Below are 6,569 nucleotides of genomic sequence, written 5' to 3'. Positions count from 1 at the left end.
ATTATAGGCGTGATACTTTTGCGGACGAGATTGTACACCTTTTGCATTATTTAAAATTTAGATTAAACCAGGGAATTCAGAGAAAAGACAATGGATGGTAAATTAATTTTCTTTGCACTTTTTAAATGGCAAATTTCGCTTTAATTATTTATCGGTAGTTGGGGTTGTAGATTAATATTATCCTCTTCTGCCTGGATTTTTCAAACATTTATTTGAATCTATATCAATCGATATGTTATTACTTGGATATTTCACCAGATTTTCATGTAATCTGACAAAGTGATACTCGCAGCTAGCTAAAATAAAAATACCTCCCATCCACCCTCTTTACCCCATCCCCTGGATTAACGAATGAGGTCCATATTAGCAACCCAATTTGAAGTCAAATTTTCCCTTGTCAATATAGCCACGTATTCTATATCCATTTCTATAAATGTACACATTTTTTAAAGAAGTAAGCTGTTTCACCACTAAAAAAGGACTTATGTAAAATATAGATATACCCAACTTTTAATTCAAGTACACCAATTTAGAGCTTGTAATACTTAAATATGTTTATGTAATTAAAATAGTTTTCATTTTTAAAATAATTTTAGTCATCTACTTATTCACTTGTATTATATTGTTAAAGTATTTTGCGTTTATGTGTTAATAAAGAATTTATATAGTAAAAACTATTTTTTTCTAAGGTGATCATAGTTAAAATTTAATATGTCTCATAAGCGTTGAAAGAGGGAGTGTAAGGGGATTCTTGAACCCCCTTACACTCCATCTGCATACCATTGAATTTAGACAGAAACTCTCTGTTGAGAAACTTAAACCCCGCCTTTCTTATTTTTAAATAAGTCCTTGACCTTACGGGACTACCTAACCTAACCTATCCTCAATAAATAAACAAACAAAAAAACTACCCACCCTTCTTTCATTTCGATTTATTTTACAAATAAGGAGATAGGTAACAAATTCCAACAAGACACTTTCATGGAATGCCTAACTTTCCAGAAGGACAGTGTAAATTGTAAATGGGCAGCTGTAGAAATAAAGCATGATTAATAAGTATTATTACCATACAGACAGACTGACAAGGGTGATTTAATGAATGACAAATTATCATTACTTTTTATGGACAAGGCTTAAGTCAGAAATAAAATAAAAGTTATTCTTCAAAAAAATATTTTTTTTGCGGTTATTAATTAAGTAACGAAGAGAATGTAAAATTAGAGCGTATCATATCTATTAGAGCGTCCTTCTGCCATTCAAAACTATTCAGTTTAAGCACAGTCTACAATTTCTAGGCAGCTTTTCTATTACACACTGTTGAAAAATTATCGGAAACAATATGTTATGAGTTCTAAAATGTGTTTTTAAAGCCACTTTTACCTTTTCTCAAAAGAAACCCCGCAATTTTTCGTTATATCTTAAAGGCAAGTATTTTATATATTTAATTCAATAATCTAAAACACCATTTTATCCTTGATAATATACAATGTTTTTCGCAAAAATATCGTTCTTCATTTTTATCCCGGACTTTCAAATTTGTAGTGTGTAGTCTACTGAGATGCTTTCTTAAAGATAATGCCGCTTTTTTTCGACATTTTTTACGCTATGAATAACAAGCGCGGCATTCGCGAAATCTAAACAGGGTATACAACTATTTATTTAATTATTTCGCTTTTGTTGGTACAGCCTTTATAAAAGAAACGAAAATTATCTTAAATCCATTTTTGCTGCATATTAATTAATATATCTTTTTAGAGCTATATTAGAAATTATACAAATGGCTAAAATAATAATTTTAAAATTTTAAATTCTTAAGTTGTATACTCTTTTTAGATTTCGCGAATGCCGCGCTTGTTATTCTTAGCGTAAAAAATGTCGAAAAAACGCGGCATAATCTTTTAAGAACCCATCTCTGATAACTAAACTTTATGTGTGGTTACCAAACATTATTCTAAAGTCAAACTAACATAAATATATCATTTTAAATTAACTATTTATGAAAAATAGTCAGGAAAGGTTAAAGGGTAAGAAAATGGATGATAATCATTGTAAGCACACTCCCAATTATGTTAGACAGAATTGGTAAAAAAGGGGCTAGTTAAATTTATAGTCCAATGTTCCCTCCCTGCAAATAAAGTAAAATTATTAATGTCACACTAAGACACCATAATTTTTATTTGTTGTATATTTTTACTCATTAAACATTGTCAGTTTAGCTACTATTATAGTGTCGTTTACGTTGGTCTATAATATACATTACATATGTTAGCTTATATAAATGCCTTACATTAACGTGAACAAAGAATTGCGAATAAAAGGGCCGTATGATTTCATACCTACGCCTTAGTATTTTCGAATAAATTTTAATATATCCTTTCAAAGATTTTTTTCAAACTATTCCGCTCTATTTATCTAACATAGATCAAAAAATATTAATGTGATTTAAAATAACTAGTTTCTACTTATTATTAACAGAATTGTACTCTTTATAATAATTCAAATATTTTTTTTTTAAATTTAAAAAGCCTATTATTTATTCATCAATTTGCTGAATATTTCATCCTATTAATTGAGATAAAAGTTTTCCATTTTGTAAATTTCAATATCCTTCCATTACTTTAACAAGGATGGCAACATTCGTTGCGAAGCAATATTAAATCGATTACAGCAAAACATGCAGACCGACAAAAAAAGCCATATAGAAAATGTTTAGATATTTCCGTGAAAGAAAAAAATTACAGATAAGCTTAGGATCTTTTGGGGAAATATTCACGAAAAGTCAAAAGTCGAGATAAAGTAATAAATTACCAATAATTATTTTTTTTATATATAGATAAACAAGGAAGAACATAACAATAATAGCCAAGCCTAACAACTCAGAAAAAAATAATCAAACAAATAAAGAGCATTTGATGTTATTTTGTCACAAATTATTTAGAATATTCCTAATGGTCCTAGGACTCAAAATTAAAAAAAGTTAAAATTAAGCTTAAAATTCAACATCTTTGGATAATATATATAAGATAATATTGCTTTTCAGATTGTATCTACTTGTTACTAGAATCTTTATGTAAGGTTTTAATTCTATAGGATGATTCTAGATTGCCTGAAATAATGAACTTAAGGACCCAAAATGTAAAGATAAACTCTGCTTTTAATGATTATGTAGGGTATATTAAATAATAGTTATATATCATGTTCTTAATGATAGACTGACAGAAGAACGTATTAACATACCCTAATAGTAGAGTATCTGCACTCCGTAGAATATTAATTGGGGATGATACCAGGGAGGGAAGTAACACTGGGCTAATTATTACACTAGTTTTATAATAATGTTTTCTTAATCGTTGGCTTAACAACCTTGGGGACTTTTATTGAATTTTGATTGATGTGTTCTTGAAGTTAAATGTCAAAACTTTTCAACCACTAATTTTAATCTACAGAATGGGTTATTTCGTGTATCATCATTGGGAATGTACCTTAATTTATCTGCTTTTGTCTTATCACTTTAGATCCTTGGGATGATAAATAAAAGACTAATATTGGCAGGATAACAATTACTACATTTTATTAATGTCATGCTATTATATAGGTGTGCATTCAATTCTGCATGTCAATTATTGATCTGTGTATTTATTTGTGTAAATATCTTTATTTAGTATATGTTTTTTTGTAATTCTATACTATACTATACTATAAATAAAATTGAAAATTAAATCATTTACATGGCTACTCCAAGGCCTAATTACTCCTTTCTTTGAAATTTGTAATGTGATTTGGTATATTAATTTAACATTTAAAAGTATTGCATTAGTTCATAAACTCTATTTTAATCTATTTGTGAAAAGACACAATAGGAAATATAAATAACTTTGTCTGGAAGTTCTAACTTGGCATGGTAATATGTTGAGCTTGTTTTTGGCAAAGGCCTTTCCCCAACTTTAACTTTAAATGTCTCGAATCTGATACTGTCGTAAGAACCATTTTATCGTCTTTAGTTTTGACGAGTGTTGATCCGAGACTTGATTCCATCACCCCCCCCCCCCTACAACGAGTGGATGCGCTACGTGTTAAGCCACAGTTGCGGGTTCTATCTTATATTTTGATACATATACAGAATTGAAAGCACACTACACAGGTTAAAAATGTTATGTTATTGTATACCTACCAGATAAATGGTCTAAAATAGTTAGGGAGTTGAATCCATTTTAATAGAAGCAGAAATATAATCTATGATTACGGTTTTTACCCTCTAAAAAACGTAATCTACCATTCCAATTTTGCCTCTCTTGGTGATGACATCATCAACGTCGATACGATTTTTGAAATGTACCATTTCACTTTCAATAGAGGCGAAACTGGAATAGTACATTTATGTTTACATATCAGCGTATTTATAAACATTGATTTCCTTAATTAAATCGACATAATAGTAATGGAATATTCTAGTTATTATTTTTATTTAACATAAAAATTTGTTTAACTATAAGTAGTATTTTATTCATTCTTACGATTAACATAATTTAAAAATAGTATGTATAATTTCAATTATGTCAATATCAAAAGTTTAAACCACCATTCCAGTTTCGCCGCTCTTGAAAGTGGAATGGTACATTGCAAAAATCGTATCGGCATTGATGATATCATCACCAAGAGAGGCAAAATTGGAATGGTAGATTACAAAAATCGGCTCACATGAAGGAGACTAGCACCGAAATCGAGGAATGAAGAAAGCTAGCACCAAATGTCTTAAAGTGAAGAAAACTAGCACCTAATGTTTTGACCCTTCTTAATTGTATTATGTTTTAATCCTATTATATAAAGTAGTAAGCGTTTTTGTCTTTCCCGAAGGAACTCGTTAACCGCTGAACCGATATTGTTCTACTTTACAGTGAAGCCTCGTATAGGTCCTGGGAAGGTTTTAAACTATTTTTCGAGAGGGTGTCTTAAACCCCCTCTCCCCCAAAAAATAATTTTATAACTCTTTGAAAACTCAAATTTAAAATAGGATGAGGTTGACTTTTCCTTCTCCTACCAGTGCAGTGCCCCTGGAGGCTTCTAGGGGGCGTATCCGCTAGTAATAAATAAATTGCTCCTCCCTCTTTCTCACACAAAATATGTCCCGGCCCTTTTACACCTTTTTAGGATGAAGAAGCCTAGCACCAAATGGTGTAGAATGAAGGAGACTAGCACCGGTGCTAGTCTCCTTCATGTGAGCCCAAAAATCATATCTGCGTTGATGATATCATCACCAAGAGAGGCAAAAAGTGGAATGGTAGATTACGTTTTTTAGAGGGTCAAAACCATAATCGTGGTTTATATTTCTGCTTCTATAAAAATGGATTCAACTCCCAAACTGTAAAAGACAATGATTGTTATTGTTACAGGGATATGTTAATAACAGATGAAATAACAATCCCCCAAATTGATTATAGTGCAAAAATCTGTCTTATGTAGATTAAAGATATTAGGTAAAAAGAGACCAAAGAAGAAGAATTTATATTTTGATATATAAAAGTAAAGGATTAGAGGGGACATGAGCTACATAGAACTGTGCCGACAAGCCGGGGATCCTGTCCCGATTTTGCATTGGGTCTTCGAAATCAGCTAACAGCGTCGGAAAAATAAAAACAGCAAACTCCCAACAAAAGAACAGAAAACAATTAGACGAAAAGGGTCTGCATCACTTTGGCCAGGTAGTTGTCTGGATTAAACATCTATACTTATACATTTATTGTTGATATGGATGTAATAGGAATAAATATAAAAAGGGCACAGTGAAAAAGAAGGATTAAACTATATAATTTCTATCTTAAAATGAAATATAGTATTTGTTTTGCGAAATTGTGTATTTTGCGCGTCAACTCTAATTGTTACCAACAAAGAAAAGATATTTAAAAGAGAACCTAAAAGATTTATTTGAAAATACTATTATATTTCTAAGAGTGAAAGCTAGGAAAATACATGTATATGTAAAGGCACCAATATTGCCTAAAGGACCACAAATAACAAATAGGTTGGTACACTTTGTTACAGAGTTGTTTTATAATCAGGAACGTCCAAGCTTTTTACTTCGATGGGGAAAATGAGGAGTTTTAAAGGTTGGAGGGGGGTAATCTAATGTATTTATAAATTTTCGAGGTGGGTAAATAAAAGGGTTTCAAAGTTTTAAGAGGGGGGAAACGCCCCGTTACCCCTACTTTGGACGTTTATGAATTACTCTAATATTTATTTTATTTTCGTTACTGCATATATAGACTTGATTTCAAGTAAATTAAATATATTACCTATAAGGGAAAAACATTGTCTCCTTAAAAATTGTACCAGCCTGAAAAACAAGATAAAACAATGTGAATGATTATTCAATGCTACCTACCCACACACTGTAAAACTACTGGGCTTTTATTATATCAACATAAGACTAAAGTTGCATTATCGTTATTAAAATGACATTACACGTTATAGTTATTGAAAAAAAATCAAGCATCTTATTACTTACTAACGGCTGTTACCCTAGCATCTAGGAGATCTTTACTTGAAGGGGTGGGAAAGCAAGCAGAAAATTC

This window comes from Acartia tonsa, chromosome 12 (assembly GCF_053477335.1).
Source record: "Acartia tonsa isolate MP-2025a chromosome 12, ASM5347733v1, whole genome shotgun sequence".
NCBI lineage: Eukaryota > Metazoa > Arthropoda > Copepoda > Calanoida > Acartiidae > Acartia > Acartia tonsa.
Note: the sequence above shows the minus strand (reverse complement) of the source record.